This window comes from Moschus berezovskii, chromosome 6 (assembly GCF_049115385.1).
Source record: "Moschus berezovskii isolate FMDL1 chromosome 6, NW_MosBer_1.0, whole genome shotgun sequence".
In the NCBI taxonomy this organism is placed as follows: Eukaryota; Metazoa; Chordata; class Mammalia; order Artiodactyla; family Moschidae; genus Moschus; species Moschus berezovskii.
Window position 1 is genome coordinate 79,347,087 of NC_142465.1, and position 19,695 is coordinate 79,366,781.

The 19,695-nt window shown below is 45.6% G+C and overlaps 1 pseudogene; it reads left to right on the forward strand.

Moving 5' to 3' along the window:
• Positions 1-3,704: 3,704 nt before the first annotated feature.
• Positions 3,705-19,695, forward strand: LOC129536096 (apolipoprotein L3-like; annotated as a pseudogene).

Consider the following 19,695-nt stretch of genomic DNA (forward strand, 5'->3'; position numbering starts at 1 on the left):
CTAGAATTTTGGCATTTTAAGAATATTTTATAAGTGAACTCAGGTATTGTGTAACACTTTAAGACTGACCTTTTAAAGCATTCACTCAACAAAACTGCCCTTGTGACCCACCCAACTGGCTGTGAGTATCAGTAGTTCATTGCTTTTCGTGGATAAGTGATCCTGGAACCATAAGAAAGGATCTTGGAGGCCTCTTCCACCTCCTCCACTCCACTAGGATCCCCTCCAGAGCCCCTGAATGTGCTTCACCTCCTGGAACCAGCAGCTCCATGCATGACCCCTGTCACTTGTCACTTTGCTTTCTGCAGTAAGAGATTTGGTCACAGCTTCCTCCTTTCTGCCCTGTCCTCTCTCCATCTGACCCTTCTGAAAGGTTGTTGCTGAGCCGTGAAAGACGCCGGGATTCTTGGCCTCCAGAGGAGAGGAATTCAAGCCGGGGCCAGTGACAAGGGTTGTTCACTCAGAGCTTTTGTGTTATAAGGTTTTATTAAAGTATAAAAGAGATAGAGAAAACTTCCGATACAGACATCAGAAGAGGGCAGAAGTAGTAACCCCCTGCTAGTCTTTAGCAGGAAGTTATATACCTACCAGCAGGCTGCTAATTAGAGAAAGGAAATGTCTCAAAACTCAGAGACTGGCACCAGGCTCCTCACCCACAACATGCATTTTGAGATAACGGTGGCACGAGCTGAGTTGTCCTGGACCATAAAACAATTGACATGAATCTTGAAGAAAGGCAGATTTCCAAGCAAAGACATAGTCTCATTAACATAGTTTAAGAGAACATTTGCATGAGTAAAACATACTGGTTTGTAATGTCATTTCTGAGTCTTAGGTGAACCGGAACTGGAACTGATTTGAAGAAAGACAGAGTCTAGGGTAAATACACAGTTCATTAACATAGCTTCAGAAAAACATTTCCATGAGAAAAATGCACTGGTTAGTTCAAGGTTTGAGAAAAGTTAAGTTCAGGTGGAACCAGGCATCGTCATGGCAACACAGAATTTTAAAAGAAACCTCCTTTTAAATTTGTATAGAGAAGGGAAAAAATCTGACACTTGTAGTTTAAAAAATGCCTGACACTTGCAGCCTATTTCCTCCATTTGGAGACCCCTAGCCTTCCTGCCTGTTACCCTCTCACTCCCTGTCCGTTCTCAGGATGTCCTCTTCTGAATCTCTTCCCCTATCATCTCCACAGCTTTCTAAAATGTAACATTTTCAGCAAAAGAGACACGGATGTATAGAACAGTCTTTGGGACTCTATGGGAGAGGGTGAGGGTGGGATGATTTGGGAGAATGGCATTGAAACACGTATGTTGTCATATGTGAAACGAATCACTAGTCCAGGGTCAATGCATGTTATAGGATGCTCGGGGCTGGCATGCGGGGATGACCCAGAGGGAGGATAAAGGGAGGAGGGAGGTGGGAGGGGGGTTCAGGAGGGGGAACTTATGTAAACCCGGGGCAAATTCATATCAATGTATGGCAAAACCAACCAATATAATATTGTAAAATAATTTGCCTCCAATAAAAAATAATTACCTAAAAAAAAAATAAAATGTAACATTTTTAAATATTGAGATATAAGTCACATAGCATACAATCACAATGGAAAAGTAGCTTACGGTATATTCACTATGTATAAACATCACCGCTACATAATTCCAGAATTTTCCATCACCCCAGAAAGCGTACCCATACTTATTACAAGTTAGTCCTAGTTCCTCCTGACTTTGCCTTGGGAAGGCTGAGGGATGGGAGTTTGTAGGGATTGGCTCTTAATCTTGTTTGATACCAGGGCTAGGCTGGGCCAGTCTGGGAACTGAGTCTTGGAAGCCTGAAGAGGTCACTGATTCACAGGCCACAGTGTTGGGATCCCCAGGAGAGGGGAGGGCTCTGATGTGGGACCTGGGAGAAGTCAATGTCACAGCCACAGATGATCCAAGCAGTGGTCAATTCATAGGGTCTGAACAGAGAGACAGAGTTCTGAAAGGATGAGAAAACTTTAAGCCTAGAGGAGGGATGAAGCCTAGGCAAGGTCTAGTATTGGTTGGGATGGGGATGCTGAGCTGCTGTAATGAAGGGCTTACAAAATATATTGGTATTATCAACAAACAATGTAGATTTTTTCATTTCAGATATGAAAATCCAAGTTGCTAGGTATTTGGGAGGTAAGTGGTAGGTAGGTTGACTGTTACTGCTCTGCCATCATTCCCAGGGATTGTACATGGAAGCTGGTTCTCGTCACACATTCCTGCCCAAAGGAAGGACAAAAGAGGACATGGAGCACAGGAATTTCCCTTCAGCGACATGTTTTAGAAGATCCACACGTCATTTCCCTCACCTGTGATTAGTTTTAGCAATGAGGTTACATGGAGCTACAAGGGAGTCTGGGCTGCCACGAACCCACCAAAAATTCAGTGCTTTCTCTGTAAAAAATAAGGACACTAAAAATGATTAAAGTAGCCAATTTTATGTTATGTATATTTTACTACATTAAGAAAAAAGTTTTAAGCTTTTTTATTTTTTTAAAAAGGAGGGAAGGATGAAAATTTGGGGACAATTATAAGTCTTTTCTACAGCCACCAATGCAGAAAAAGCATGGCATTTTTGTGGGGAAAAAAACTACAAGATGGTCAGTGTTCAAAAATTATTCAAAAAGCACAAAATAAGTGTTACCTTTTTTGTTGATCTCTCTAGATTAATATCTATTCAATATTTTAAAAACCTTATAGGCAACTAAAGCTTTTTTATTTGCCCAACAGTCAGATAGTAAAGTTCAGTGACCTGCCGCCACCTCGTCCTCTGTCTCTGAATGCCCATTGTTGTCATAAACAGGGGAGATGCTGTGACACAGCATCAGATGTGACCTCTCTCAATCTCTTACAGTTCTTTAATCTCAATGGAGCCCCTCTGAGCATCTCACCATCACCCCAAGAGGATCACAGCCAGAAAATGATCATAGACATTTCTGGGTTTTGTATTCACAACCACAACCTGAAAGTAAGATTTGGAATTACTTGGAAGGATAAGCAACAGGGCAGAACTAGGAATGAGGAGGTATCTAATGCCAGCAGTCAGAGACCAGTAGGAAGTTGACTGCTCGGTGGAGGCAAGTGAAGAGGTGAGCACTTGCTGGGACCAGGGTGGACGGTCCACCTCAGGGGCCAGCAGTGAGGCGGGATGAGCAGGGGGAACAAGAGAGGCTGGACAAGGATGGGCATTAGCATTTAGGCTCCACGGACACACATGGCCAGCTGGAGAGGGAGCAAGGACCCCTCCCTTCCACAAGGGACTCTGGGATCAGTGGCCCCTGGGCTCTCATGCTCACATGTGGTGGGTGGTCAGGCAGCCCTGGGGACTGCTCCCTCCGCCTTGGTGGGCAGACATGGGCACCCTCCAGCACTTCTCCTACACAAGGTGAACATCAGTCCAGAGGACCTTAAGGGGGAAAACTGATATTTGTGGGTCCTGTAGTGGGTTAAATGGTGGCCCCCCAAAAAGTATGTCCATGACCTAATCTCTGCAACTGTGTATGGGACCTTATGTGGAAAAGGGTCTTTGAAAATCCTTTAAGTGAAACATCTTGTAACAAGAGCATTGCAGCTTATCTGGGTAGACCCTAAATCAACTAGCATCCTTGTCAGATACACACAGAGAAAACAGAGAGTAGGGGGAGAAGGCCATGAAAAGATGGAGGCAGGATGCAGGGATGCAGCCACAAGTCAGGGAAAGCTACAGCCACCACCAGCTGGGAGAGGCAGGGAACATCCCCCCAGAGCTTCTATGGGAGTGGGCCCCTGCTGACAGGAGGCAGCACCCCAGACTTCAGCACTGGCTCCACCCACCTCTCCCAGCACCTCCTGCTGCTCCCTCCCAAGGGCCTGAATGTGCACCTGCTTGGAGGCTGGACAGGTCAGCTGCTGGAGGCCTGGCAAGTGTTCTGTCTAGGAGCTTGCAGCTCTCCTGAGCAACCTTGAGACATTAGTGGTGACTCCAGAAGGAAAGTGTGTGTTGAGGGTACACAGCCTGTTGGGCAATTTGTAGGAGGCAAAGGGATGGAGGAGGTCAGACCCTTTCCTCCTGTGCATTGGCCACCCTGAGGCTGTCCCTGGGTGCTGTGCTGAGGCTGATGGGGAAAGGGTTCTTTCTGAGATACAAGGAATCCAGGTTCATCACCACCCTGTCGCTCAGGGCCTGTTCAGTGCCAGGCTCTGAGGGGACACTGAGACCCGAGAGGGGAAGGACAGGTGACCAAGTGGGGAGACCCAGGGCTTTGTCTTCCTGTGCTCTCTGGGCCCTCAGTTCAGGACTGTGGGTGATGGGTGGTCCTGTGCAGGGGAGGTCGGCCCGGATGGAGGAAGTGAGAAGGGCTTACTGCACTATGTCTGTGTTGCAATCTTGGTTTTGCAATATTAAGATTAAAAAAAGCCAAACTGTAGACATGTCAGTATAATAGGAGGGGCATGACCTTAGATCTATGTGTTTAGGCAGGCAGAGACCAAACCTAGAAACTTTGGGATTTTTAAATTCGCATTCCTAGGACTTTCCTGGAAGTCCCATGGTTCAGACTCTATGCTTCCACTGAGGGTATTGTGGATTTCATTCCTGGTCAGGGAACTGAGATCCCACATGCCAGGAGGCCCAGCTGAAACAAAATATAAATAAATAAATAAAAAAGAATAAAATGTACAAGTTGATCAGTTAAAAAAAATATAATAAAATCACATTCCCCACCTATTTACCTATGTCTTAAGGTCTGGACTTGGCCTCCACTCTGCCCACAGAGAGCTATGTGACCCTGGGCAAGTCACCTCCCGGGGAATTGTTTGTTCTGATTTCTTGTTTTTGAAAGCTGATTTCAGTCTTCCTGTGTGGGTTTGTAGTCCCTATGTGTGTTGAGGATATTCACTCGTGTCTACTGTAAATATTGCAAACACTGTCTCCAGGTCTCTTGTATTCTGATTTGGTTTATGGTGTCCTTTGCAATTTTCAATTTTTAAGAGGTTCAGTGGTTTCTGGGATTTGTGTCCTGGTGAGAAAAGTTTCAACTCAGCAGCGTTTTTCCAGTATGTTTTCATTTTGTCCAGTGCGTTTACAGTTAGCTTTTTTTTTTTTTTCCTTTCAGGTTTACATTTAGGCTACTCTGGGTTTCAGGATTGATTACAATATTTTTGTTTCTTCTTCCTAATTTTCGTCTACATCCTACCTTCTCCCTCCTTCCTTTGCCTTCTCCTCCTCTCCTGCTCTCCCTCCCTCCTTGCCTGTCTCTTTCTTCTCCTTAAAGGAGAAGGTACCTTAAAGGAGAAGGTACTCCTTAAAGGAGTCGGTATTTAACAGGTACCTACTGCAGTCAAAGTTAGAACTGGACATGGAACAACAGACTGGTTCCAAATAGGAAAAGGTGTACGTCAAGGTTGTATATTGTCACCTTGCTTATTTAACTTATATGCAGAGTACATCATGAGGAACCCTGGGCTGGAAGAAGCACAAGCTGGAATCAAGATTGCTGGGAGAAATATCAATAACCTCAGATATGCAGATGACACCACCCTTATGGCAGAAAGTGAAGAGGAACTCAAAAGCCTCTTGATGAAAGTGAAAGAGGAGAGTGAAAAGGTTGGCTTGAAGCTCAACATTCAGAAAACGAAGATCATGGCATCCGGTCCCATCACTTCCTGGGAAATAGATGGAAAAACAGTGGAAACAGTGTCAGACTTTATTTTTTTGGGCTCCAAAATCACTGCAGATGCTGATTGCAGCCATGAAATTAAAAGACGCTTGCTCCTTGGAAGGAAAGTTATGACCAACCTTGATAGTATATTAAAAAGCAGAGACATTACTTTGCCAACCAAGGTCCGTCTAGTCAAGGCAATGGTTTTTCCAGTGGTCATGTATGGATGTGAGAGTTGGACTGTGAAGAAGGCTGATCGCCGAAGAATCGATGCTTTTGAACTGTGGTGTTGGAGAAGACTCTTGAGAGTCCCTTATACTGCAAGGAGATCCAACCAGTCCATTCTAAAGGAGATCAATCCTGGATGTTCATTGGAGGGACTGATGCTAAAGCTGAAACTGCAATACTTTGGCCACCTCATGCGACGAGTTGACTCACTGGAAAAGACTCTGATGCTGGGAAAGGTTGGGGGCAGGAGGAGAAGGGGACGACGGAGAATGAGATGGCTGGATGGCATCACCGACTCTGTGGACATGAGTTTGAGTGAACTCCGGGAGTTGGTGATGGACAGGGAGGCCTGGCGTGCTGTGATTCATGGGGTCGCGGAGAGTTGGACACGACTGAGCGACTGATCTTATCTCTGACTGCAGTCAAAAAGGAACACACTCATTAGAACTGATTCAAATGCATTCTTTTTAATGGCTGAGTAATACTCCATTGTGTATATGTACCAAAGCTTTCTTATCCATTCATCTGCAGATGGACATCTAGGTTGCTTCCATATCCTGGCTATTATAAACAGTGCAGTGATGAACATTGGAGTACATGTGTCTCTTTCAATTCTCGGTGTGTATGCCCAGAAGTGCGATTGCTGGATCATATGGAGCCTATTATACAGAGTGAAGTAAGACAGAAAGAAACGCACCAATACAGTATACTAACACATATATATGGAATTTAGAAAGATGGAAATATAACCCTGTATACGAGACAGCAAAAGAGACACAGTTGTATTGAACAGTCTTTGGGACTTTGTGGGAGAGGGTGAGGGTGGGATGATTTGAGAGAATGACATTGAAACATGTATGTTGTCATATGTGAAACGAATCAGCAGTTCAGGGTCAATGCATGTGACAGGATACTCGGGGCTGGTGTGCGGGGATGACCCAGAGGGAGGATAAAGGGAGGAGGGAGGTGAGAGGGGGGTTCAGGAGGGGGAACTCATGTACACCTGGGGCGAATTCATGTCAATGTATGGCAAAACCAACCAATATAATATTGTCAAATAAAAAAAATAAAAATAAAAAAATAAATAAAAAACAGGAAAAAAAAAAAAAAAGGAACACACTCTTCTTTTGTGAGGCTCTGCATCTGGCCCTACAGTTGGGCAGGGACAAGTTTCTCCAGGGTCCTCCCTTCTCTCTCCTACCAGCAGCCTTTCCAGGAAGTGATCCCTCAGAGGCTAACAGAGGAGGACACTCCGGATAGGAATCCAGCAGAGGGAGCACTGTCCAGCATCCACAGGCAGCTGAGGCCCCAGACAAGGGTCAGGACCAGGACAAGAATGGGAGGGAAGGGCGGAAGGATGAGGTCAAGGGTGTAGCCACATTTACAAGTGTTTGGCGTGATCCTAGGCAGCCTTTTCTGCTGATGCCCTCCTCCTCTCTGCCTTGGCACTTGGTCCTCGTGTTTCATGATTCCAGTTGGCTGCCCTGGCTCCCGGGGTCATACAGCTTCCAGGCAGAGAAGGAGGCAGGGTACCAGCCAACTCTCCTCTCCCACGTGCTTCAAGGGGGGCCTGCTTGTATAAATTCTCTTCCATCCACATGTCAGCGCCTCCAGTCTCTGCCACCAGACACACTTCCTAGCGAACAAGCTGAGGGTTAGGTTACTCTTCCTGAGGGAGAACCCTGGGCATTGCAGAGGAACACGTAGAAAGAAAGATTCTAGGGTGGTGCTCAGGTGAGGCAATTTGTGGGAGGCTCTAAGGAAACAGGGCCACTCCAGGTTGAGTGCTGCAGAGAATGGTGGCGGTGGGGAGCGGGGGAGTCAATGAGAGTCTCAGTAACTCCATGTATGGAGACCAGAGTGAGGATAAAGGTGTGATTGGCAAAGAAGGAGCAGTGTTGCTTTTCGGCCAAGGGAGAGGGTGTGGTGTTGGTGGGGGCACAGTGATGGGTGTTTGCTGTCTCCTTCGCTCCTGCTTTCAGGGTGACCCTGTGTGAGTCTGGAGTTCTGTGAGAGCCTTTACATCCAACCGGAGAAGAGCATCGCCCTGTTGTGACAACAGGCCAGTCTTGGGATGTCAGGTATTTTTCTTGTTTTATTTCTCAAAACTTTATAAATGCTCACATGAATAAACAGAAGGGAAAATAGCCATAGAATGCAAGACTCCTTTTCTTATTAAATTCAATTAAGAATTAAATACTTCCCATTATACTAATTCTTATTTGCAACAAAACCACTATTTTATATATAACTTTGGTGGTATATTTATATAATTGAGTACAATTGATTAACAGTATTGTTAGCTTCAGGTGTACAAAGTGATTCAGTTATACATATATATGTATCTATTCTTTTTCAAATTCTATTCCCATTTAGGTTATTAGAGAACACTGAGCAGAGTTGTGTGTGCTATACAGTAGGTCCGTGATGACTATCTAGTCTACATTTAGCAGTGTGTACATGTGAATCCTTTTTGGATATATTTTTTCTAAAATGTTCTAATTTTAATATTATTATGGACTAATGTCCTTTAACACACTCAGCCTGGTCCAATTAAACAAGATGATATTTATTTTCCATTATGATTCTATGTGGTGCCCCTGGGAACCACTGCTCTGAGCATCTTCAAGAGCATCCCTGCCTTTGCAGGAGCAGAGATGCCAGCCTGTGGGATTCACCTCCACTGCAAGGGGTCTTCCTTCCTTTGATGGACAGAAGCCCATGGGTACACGTGTGGGGGGGCACGATGCTGCTGGACAGCGTGTCTCTTTAGGGTCACAGTTCACTCTCATTATTCTGGTTTCTGTGTGTCATCATCCCTACGTTTTTAGAGAACTTGGTTTCGTCAACACGAACATGTCTCCTACACTGACAGTTGTCAGAGCAGCAGTTAGGCTTCTTATTTGTCCTTCATCTGATTGCTCCCACCATTTTAAGGTGGTGGCACCGGACACAATCCCATTCTTGTGGATTACTGACTACTATAAAGTGACTTCTGCTGTCTTAAAGTTTAAAAAATCTGAGTGCTGAGTGCATATAGTTAAAATAAATCAGTTTCTACAGAGAATTCTGCTCATTCCTTCCCAAGGAAAAGCTTCTTTCTTTAGATGATATTCTTACATTGGGGGACAGAATAGTGTGAGAGTGTTTGCTCCAGAGATAGGAACCTGGACTCGAACTCTGGCTGTGGCACTAGCTGGGTACTTTGAATACGTTCCTTAACTTCTCTGAGCTTCAGTTTCCTTTCTTAAAGGGTCATTGTGAGAACTAAAAGTAAGTGAAAGCCTACTACGCACTTGGAATGCTGCTTGGTGCAAAGAGGGGAGTCATCAGCTACAATAGCTAATAAATGCTAGGTATTACATTTTTCCTTCTCTTGATTTAAAATTTTTGATATTTAATTATTTACCAGGAAAGAATTTCAGTTATGTTAATCCATTTTCTCATACCTTTCCCCATCTTCTCATAATATCATTATATTACTAAATTTATACCCTGTATTAAAAATCTTTGTAGTCATAAGCACTTTATTTAAACTTTTATTTCTGGGGTCCTCAGGTGCAGCCAGTATTTCCTGACTCCCCTCTGGTGGAAGAACTTTGAAAATGGAAAATTTTTGAAAACTCAAACCCACATCTCAAGATTAGAAAGATATTTTATTCATAAAGTGAGAACAAGATACATGGAAAAGGGACATAAATAATAAAACAAAGAAGAAAAGGAAATATTAATCCTTTCCTTCCTTCAGGGCTTCGTCTCCCTACTTCTAGCGGTGTACTATAATTTTCATATTGATTGACAACAAATCCATTAGTTCTCATGTTTAAATGCTCTGTTTTGGGAATATTCTGGCAGTCCAATGGTTAAGATTCCACTTTTACTACCATGGACCAGGTTTGCTATCTCGTCATGGTATTAAGATCCCACAAGCCACGTAGTACATCCAAAATATATATATATATATAAGTAAAAAGTCATATGGTAAAAAAAAAATATATATATATATATATGAAGGTGAAAGTGAAGTCGCTCAGTCGTGTCCGACTCTTTGCGACCCTGTGGACTGTAGCCTACCAGGCTCCTCCAACCATGGGATTCTCCAGGCAAGAGTACTGGAGTGGGTTGCCTTTTCTTTCTCCAGGGGATCTTCCCAACCCAGGGATAGAACCCAGGGATCCAAACCAGGGTCTCCTGCGTTGGAGGCAGATGCTTTAACCTCTGAGTCACCAGGGAAGCCCATATATATATAGATAGATGCTGCTGCTGCTACTGCTAAGTCACTTCAGTCATGTCCGACTCTGTGTGACCCCATAGACGGAAGCCCACCAGGCTTCCCCGTCCCTGGGATTCTCCAGGCAAGAACACTGGAGTGGGTTGCCATTTCCTTCTCCAATGTGTGAAAGTGAAAAGTGAAAGTGAAGTCGCTCAGTCGTGTCCAACCCTTAGCGACCCCACGGACTGCAGCCTACCAGGCTGCTCCATCCATGGGATTTTCTAGGCAAGAGTACTGGAGTGGCTTGCCATTGCCTTCTCCGATATAGATAGATAGATAGATAGATACAGATAGGTATAGATAAGTAATGGCTCAGTTCTTTTCAAAAAGTTAAAAATCAAACAAGAGTGTTAACAGGTTTTATCTCCAACATTTCCTTCATTTCTTTCAAACTATTCCTCGTATGATATCGCGTCCTCTGTCCCCACAGATTCTGGACTTTTTATTCCGTTCTGGACTGATTTCTCTCTAGGTCTGCTGCGTGCCCAGCTAGGATGCTTGGATTCCCTTCTCTCTGGTTGATGTTCCTGCTTCCTGGATCCACACCTTTCATGGTTGTGTCTTTTCTCACTCCATAAAAACACGCACACCTCTCTCTCCCCTGCAGCTCATCCCCAGATAACTTTCTCAGAAGCAACTATGATGGCAACCTTTCCATTCCCTTTAGCTCCATTTCTTCTGTCATTTGTTTATTCCGTTTTCTGGAAGCTTCCTTTGATTTTCTTTTCCATCCTTTCTTCACAGTCATTTTGTAAACACTTTATTAATTTCCACGGTCTATTTTTGTTTGTTTCATTATTTATTTCCCTTTTCCATGCATCTTGTTCTCATTTTATGAATAAAATATCTTTCTAATCTTCATGAGACATGGGTTTGAGTTTTCAAAATTTTTCAATTTTCAAAATTCTCTGTTTTGTGACTTCTTTGGTGGTCCAGAGGCTAAGACTCCACGCTCCCAATGCAGGTGGCCCGGGTTCCATCCCTTGTCAGGGAACTCGATTCCACAAGCTCAACCAAGAGTTCTTATGCCACAGCTAAAATATGCCATGTGCCGCAGCTAAGATCCAGCTTGGCCGAATAAATAAATAAATAATTTTTTAAAATTATCTGTTTCTTCTGATGTCATTTTAATCTTTTTTTTTCCAGGTTGTCATATTTCTCATATGTCTGATCCTGGATTGCCTATTCAAATTAAAATGGAGAAGGGTTGATGGGCGAATTTTTGTAGAGTGCTTGGACGAGGACCTGTGATTTCCATAAAACAGAAATTTTTTTCTGCTGTCTTTCCATTCTGATTTCCCCACTTTGCTGCAGACTTAAGGCTGCTGTGAATATGGGATGCACCATGGGACCAGTGAGCTTGTCCCCTGCTCTCCCCTCTGGCTCCCTCTCATCTTGGTCCCTCTCTGGAACTCTGCCCAGCAGGCCATTTTTCTTGCCTTTGTTCACTCTTGCTGTTTCTCTCCCTCTACTCTTCTCTGTTCAGCTATCACTTCTCCATTCACTCAGTCCTCAAATATGTGTTGAAGACTCTAGGCTCCTATTGCCACCATTCAGGATTTATTTATTTATTTTTTAATTAGCCACAGAGTGAGCAGAGGCAGAGTATGGGTTCTTGAGCCCAAGGGTGGGTTGGAACCCAGTCTGTGCTGAACAAGGATTCTGACCTTGGGCAAATCACAAAGCATCTATGCTTCAGCTTCCTGGCTATCAACAGGGATACATGGGTACCGACTTCCAGCTTGTCAGTAAATACGCTTTATAATTTGTGAAATCTTAGAGCAAATACCAGTGTGGAACAAAATCAGAAACACAAACCACTCTCATCAATAGCTGTTACTGTAACTATAAGGACCTTTACTATCATTTCAGCCAGGTTTCAGAAGGGGTAGTTAATAAGTGCTTTTTTTAAATTCTTAGAATAGCACATAAACATAAGCAACATTTGCTTTCTTTCGCTATCTCCCAGCACAAGATAGTCACAACCAGAATCAAAAGAGATTCTGTCAATATAAAGATCTGCCACTTAAACAACTGGGAACTGGCGAGACTGAAAGGCTGGACACACCACACAGCATGAGTGTGAATGCAAACTGGTGCAGTTTCTTTCCAAAGCGGTGTGGCTCTAAGTATAAAAGAATTTTAGATGTTGATCCACTCAGATAGTTATTCTACTTCTGAAATAACTTAAGGAAGCAGTCAAATGCACGCAAAGTTTTCCACAAGAAGGGTGTTCTTTGCACTATTATTTACATAAATAATTAGAAAGAGCCCCAAATCTAACAGTCAGGGGAGGACAGCAGAGAGGATGGGGCACCATTCAGGTCCTCAGCCACCCAAGGCAGGGCTGCAGGGATGGGGGTGGGGCTGGTGGGACTCCAGGCCCTTGTGGGACAAAGACTCTTGCAGAAACAAGAAGGACATGGTCTGCGGGAGCTGAAGCACCAGGAACTTTATCAAGGCAGAGACTTGAGCACAGGGAGCAAGACATCATTTTAGAATGAATGAGAAGAGTTATTTACTGACAGACATATATCCACAAGTATATATTTTTGTACATTAAAGGGCACAGAGCAGAAAGACTTGGGTTGAAGTCCAGGCTCTGGAATCAGTGTGAAAACTTGGGCTGACCTAAGTTTAGGTGAGTTTCAGGAGTCTGCACGTCATAGATGCTAGATCAATATCACCTATTACCAATCAGATCGATCCTGGGTGTTCATTGGAAGGACTGATGCTAAAGCTGAAACTCCAATACTTTGGCCACCTCATGCTACGAGTTGACTCACTGGGAAAGACTCTGATGCTGGGAAAGGTTGGGGGCGGGAGGAGAAGGGGACGACGGAGAATGAGATGGCTGGATGGCATCACCGACTCTGTGGACATGAGTTTGAGTGATCTCCGGGAGTTGGTGATGGACAGGGAGGCCTGGCGTGCTGTGATTCATGGGGTTGCGGAGAGTCGGACACGACTGAGCGACTGAAATGAACTGAACTGAACACAACTGAACACAAGTGTTCCCAGCCTCACGTAATTTCCAGAGTATTCCTTCCTGTCTGTTCTTCTTTCTCTGGTTTTATTGCTCCTATAACTTTGCAGATGACTGTCTCCTGTCTTATTACCTTCTCCTTGTACCCCAACAGGAGATCAGGACTCTGACTTGGCCTGGAGGGAGCCGGTGGGATGAAGAGTAACTTTCCTTAACTAGTGGCCAGCAGAGCCCAGGAGACAGAGAACCATGCTGGGTAAAGTCTTTGATGGCACTCGTGGCCATCCCTGGGGAATCCACCAGAGACCTTGCCCTTCACTGCTTCCTGCAGTCACTGCTCACTCATGATCAAGCCAACGGTCTGCTTTTTCTTCCCCAAGGGTGAAGCCACACTTCCTTCCATCCTGACGCAGACAAGGAGCTGAAGGGACATCTCTGAGACCCCCTGCTGCCACCCTGAGCTCAGAAGACCTGGGGACTGCTCTGGTAGTCAGCAGTCTCTTATCTGGCTGGTTCCTACTTGTGACCCAGAACTGAGGTGATGCCAACTGACTGAATTAACCTAGAGAAGAATCAAGAACCAAGAAGGGACTGGTTAAGCATCCTCGGGCCCCCCAGAGGAGTTGGGGGTTCCTTCACCCAGGGATCCATCCACAAGGCCTCCTTCCAGGACCTCTACTCGGGGAGCCAAGTCTAAGGTATTCACTTTCTCCCCCTGTTGTCCAGTAAGTGACTCAGAAGTGAAGCCAGGACATCGGGAGTGGGGAGAGCAGAGGGAGTCCCCAGGGCCAGGTGGGGTGTGGAGAGGAAGTTCCCCAGCATCCCTGGAACTTCTCCTGTCCTCTTCTTTTGTCCAATCTTCCTTCCAGATGCTGGAGGGTAACCACAGAGGGCGTTTCCTCCAGTTCTCTCCCTGCCTCCAGCCCAGTTGCCCTTCAGGCGTCAGCGGACTCTGAACTGAACCTCAGTCTGGCTTTTGCCACCTGTCACCTGTGTGATGTGGGGGGCCTTACCTGACCTCACCTGTAAAATTGGAAAAGTATTTCCCTATGTTATGATGAGGATCAAATATAGTGTGTGTCCATGGCCTGGGCCACACAGTAGGTCCCGCCTATTGTGGTGCTATCCCTTCTACCTGGAATGTGTTCATTTAGGTGGAAACCTCTTCCCTCCTCCTGAATCCCCCCTTCCCTGTTCTATGTTTAGACACCTGCCAAGTACTCTCATATATAAGCACCTGCTTATCAGGTGTGATACCTCAGGCAGGTACTGACTCTACTGATCTCAAATGCTTCCCTGCAGACACCCAAGTGCTCAGTTATTCCCCCATCCACCCCAACCCCAATCAATCAATACACAGATTTAGTGTTTTGGATTCCTTCCATGTGAGCCCTGTATTCCTTTCTCCCTTAGTGACACAGGAAAAAGAGAAAAATTAATAAGTCTTCATGCTTCAGGACAGAGAGAGGAAGAGAGATTTGGTTTTTCTTCTAAGAGGACACTGATCTTACTGGATTAAGGCCATATACTTATGGATGGCGTCATATCATTATAATTACCACCTTAAAGTCCCTATCTTCGTATAGTCATTCCAAGGCTGGAGGGACATTCAGGGCTTCATCGTATGAATTTGGGAGGAAGAACAGTCCACACGAAGCCCCAGGTGAATCCATCATCAGTACCTAAGATGACTACTGCTCAGGAGGATGAATTTTAACCGCTTTAAACTCAGTACCATTTACCTTCCATCATAATTTCTTCTGATGTTTTTATTTTTCTGTCTAGAAGGCAAAAGCTTTTTTAAGGATGTCATTGGACATTTCCGGAAAGAGTGAGCAAAGAAGAAGTGCATTTCCTACTCACTGAAGAGAAACCCTGAGAGAGTTCTGTGGCTGAGGCTGATTTATCCAGGTAACCCCCAGGTGTGACAAGAACGTCACTTAAGTCACCCAGATCTCCCAAAAAAGATCTCACCCAGGATAGCTTCCTCCTGGCAGGCACATCTCCTCCAGGCAGCATCCTATGAATGGGGTTGAGGATGTTCCACCTCAAGAATGCATGAGGAACATTTCCTCCACGTCATTTGCTGGCAGTATATAGCCTCAGGTTGAGAAGAGATAGAAACCTGCGAGAAGAGCAGGTTATGTGACTTGGGCAAGTTACTGAACTACTCTCTGCTTTAGTTTCTTTATCTGTTCAGTTTTATTGTGAGGACACTGAAACCATGCATGCAAAGTGCTTCATATGATAGCCGGTATAGAGTAGATACTCAATTAATGTTAAAATTTAAAGCTTGTTGGAAAGACACAGGGGTCAAGAGCCTTTTTCCTGGAGATGAGAACCAAGAAGGATATACTTTGGAACATGTCAGGAAATCCTGACACCAGCATCACTTTGTGTTCCTGGGGATTCTGACTAGAGCGCTTTCATTCCCCATCTTAGGAACTGTACCAACCCCGCAGGATCCTGCTGGCCCATACAGCAGAGAGGCTGCAGAGGAACTGGATGGAGCTGGTGGGATCCTGGCTCTAGCCCTGCCCAGCTCTGGGGCTCTGGGCTTATGTCTTGGAGCCCCAGATCTGTCCTGTGTCCAATGGGAATAGCAATTCAATCTGATGGATTGTGGTGATGGCCTCAGAGTGAACTGCAGGGTCAGAGGTGGGGAACCAGCTACAATCATGAGGCAGGCCTGCACCAGGGTCAGACCCAGGGTCAGGGTGGAGCAGAGGGTCCAGGTTGGAGGACTAGTAGGCAGGCTTGGGCAGCAGGACGAGGACTAGAGTGAAGAGAGTGGGCCCCGAGGATACAGAACTGAAGGGGCTGTGACCCTAGCAGAGGTCCCCTGAGTGGGAGGGGGGAGCATTTCTTCCCTCCCTGACGGGATCCCCTCATGCTGGGCTAGAGGGCCCTGGGTGACCGGGTCCTCCACACCCTGCCTGGGACCTGGGTTCCCACTCCATGTGGGACCCTCTTCTAATCTATGTGGAGCCACCCTGAAAGTGGAAGGCCATGTGACTCAGTGAGCCCTCCAGGGTCACAATGAGTGGCTGTGATTGTGTGTCATTTGAGGGATTCTGAGGAGTCTCATGCATCCCCAACAAGAGGAAAACACTTCCTCCACCAGCTGTGCAAGTGCAGGTCTCTTCAGGCTCAGCCATTCAGATGGGTGTTTCCTCAGTTCAGTTCAGTTCAGTCACTCAGTCGTGTCCAACTCTTTGTGACCCCATGAATCACAGCACGCCAGGCCTCCCTGTCCATCACCAACTCCCAGAGTTCACTCAAACTCATGTCCACAGAGTCGGTGATGCCATCCAGCCATCTCATTCTCTGTCATCCCCTTCTCCTCCTGCCCCCAATCCCTCCCAGCATCAGAGTCTTTTCCAGTGAGTCAACTCGTCGCATGAGGTGACAAAGTATTGCAGTTTCAGCTTTAGCATCAGTCCTTCCATTGAACACTCAGGACTGATCTCCTTTAGAATGGACTGGTTGGATCTCCTTGCAGTCCAAGGGACTCTCAAGAGTCTTCTCCAACACCACAGTTGAAAAGCGTCAATTCTTCGGCGATCAGCTTTCTTCACAGTCCAACTCTCACATCCATACATGACCACGGGAAAAAACATAGCCTTGACTAGATGGACCTTTGTTGGCAAAGTAATGTCTCTGCTTTTTAATATGTTGTCTAGAAGAAGGCTGATCGCCGAAGAATCGATGCTTTTGAACTGTGGTGTTGGAGAAGACTCTTGAGAGTCCCTTATACTGCAAGGAAATCCAACCAGTCCATTCTAAAGGAGATCAATGCTGGATGTTCATTGGAGGGACTGATGCTAAAGCTGAAACTGCAATACTTTGGCCACCTCATGCGACGAGTTGACTCACTGGAAAAGACTCTAATGCTGGGAAAGGTTGGGGGCGGGATGAGAAGGGGACGACGGAGAATGAGATGGCTGGATGGCGTCACCGATTCTGTGGACATGAGTTTGAGTGTACTCCGGGAGTTGGTGATTGACAGGGAGGCCTGGCGTGCTGTGATTCATGGGGTCGCGGAGAGTCGGACACGACTGAGCGACTGAACTGAACTGAACTGAACTGAGGTTGGTCATAACTTTCCTTCCAAGGAGTAAGCGTCTTTTAATTTCATGGCTGCAGTCAGCATCTGCAGTGATTTTGGAGCCCCAAAAAATAAAGTCTGACACTGTTTCCACTGTTTCCACATCTATTTCCCATGAAGTGATGGGACCGGATGCCATGATCTTCGTTTTCTGAATGTTGAGCTTTAAGCCAACTTTTTCACTCTCCTCTTTCACTTTCATCAAGAGGCTTTTTAGTTCTTCTTCACTTTCTGCCATAAGGGTGGTGTCATCTGCATATCTGAGGTTATTGATATTTCTCCCAGCAATCTTGATTCCAGCTTGTGCTTCTTCCAGCCCAGCGTTCCTCATGATGTACTCTGCATATAAGTTAAATAAACAAGGTGACAATATACATCCTTGACATACTGCTTTTCCTATTTGGAACCAGTCTGTTGTTCCATGTCCAGTTCTAACTGTTGCTTCCTGACCTGCATATAGGTTTCTCAAGAGGCAGGTCAGGTGGTCTGGGATTCCCATCTCTTTCAGAATTTTCCACAGTTTATTGTGATCTACACAGTCAAAGGCTTTGGCATAGTCAATAAAGCAGAAATAGGTGTTTCCTCAAGTCTCTTGAATTTTTAGAGGCTCCACAAAGTTGCACATGGCCTTGGAGGGCAAACTGGTGAAGCTGTCATAGGTAAAGTGTGAGTTAGGCTGGTGATACACAAGATGTCAGGGTGCTGAGTGATGGGTCAGGAGTCAGGGAGGTGGGCTGGAGAGTCCAAAAGGAACCAGGGCTCACAGCACATCTCCTGCTTCCCTGTCAACTGGGGCAGTGAATGGACCCAGTGATCTTCCTCTGGGAAGATCAAGGAAATCAGGCTTGGGGGACAGCAGATCCCAGGCGAAATGATCGTTAAGGATCCTTTTAGCTATGAGTTTTGATATTTAAAAAAATTCCAAGTACAGAGAGTTAGCCAGTCTGAAAATTCTGAGGGCACAATTCCCAGGACTGTCCTAACATTTGAGACCAATGGCAAATTTGGGAGATTCCCACAACTTACCTCAAGTTTAAGAATTCCCTCAAGGGATGCACAGACTCACTGAAAGCTGTCATGATCCCAGTTACAGTTTATTACATGGAGGGATGCAGTTTCCCATCAGCCACAGGGCAGAGTTTGGGCGGGTTTCACACACGAAGCTTCCATTGTCCTCCAGACACGTTACTGTCCTGGATTCAGTGTGCGGCAGGGCACACAGAACACTGCCCTCATCCTATTTAACAGATCATCCTGACCGATGGTCTCTAGCCCCTCCTGGAGGTCAGACTAATGCCCTAGAGTCCAGCTTCTCCAGAGGTCAGAACTGATACCATGTGACCCAGAGGCCACTCATCACCTTGTCAGACTCTCCAATGGCCCAGGTGACAAGGATGCTTGTATCAGCCAGAATATTCTAGGGGCTTAGGAACCACTGCCCAGTAGTAGCCAAGGGCAAAAAAATGTTGATGCCTCACTACACACTCAGGCCCTTGAGTGACAGTTTTTCTGCTCTAATCCCACTGGCCTTTGTTTATCTGTGGAGTTCCCACTCTACACACACTTTAGAAGTGATGGTGTTGATCTGCCGGTGAGATGTCTTTATCAAATACTTCTCTTAAGAGTATCCTAAGGTGACTTTTGCTGCTTTATTCCACGATTGAATATGTACATGGAGCATCTGCAATGCCCAAATATGTGTTTAATGTTGAAAAAATGTTTGCATTTGTAAAATTCTTTCCTGGTGATTTATAATAAAATCTGCAGCTTATGCAGAATAGCTCTTGCTGAACCTATTTTACAGACTAACATAGTCTTTCGTAATACCTTGACATTCGTTGTTACAGGGGAGAGGCAGATGCACTGCGTAAATATCTGAACAAGCTGCACAGAACTTGCTGTGGGGGACTAAGACAGGCTCCAACGAGGCCAGTTGGACAGAAAGAGGTTTCTGGAGAAGTTGCCTCAGGTGAAACGGAAACTTGAGGAGGGCATAAGAAAGCTCCGTGCACTGGCAGGCAAGGTTGACAAAGTGCACAGGGACTGCACCATCTCCAAGGTGGCAACCGCCTCTGCTGGCTCTGTGTCTTGCTTCCTGGGCGTCCTTGGCCTGGCTCTGGCATCCATGTCAGAGGGGGCCAGTCTGACACTATGTTGGTGGGATAGGGCTGGGAGAAGTGACTGCTGTGACTGCTGTGTCCACCATCATGGTGGAAAGTAAAAGCAGGTCATCAGCAGAAACTGAAGCCAGTCGCCTTGTGTCAACTGGCATCAACACAAAGGAGGTGACTTTGGGGCTTCTACATAAGATCACACCCCAGATTGTTTCCTGTACAAAGAGACTCTACCAAGCCATGAAAGGCATTGGGAAGAATGTCCAAAACATCTTAGCAGCCAGTTCTCAGTGCTTCATGGCCACTACTTGA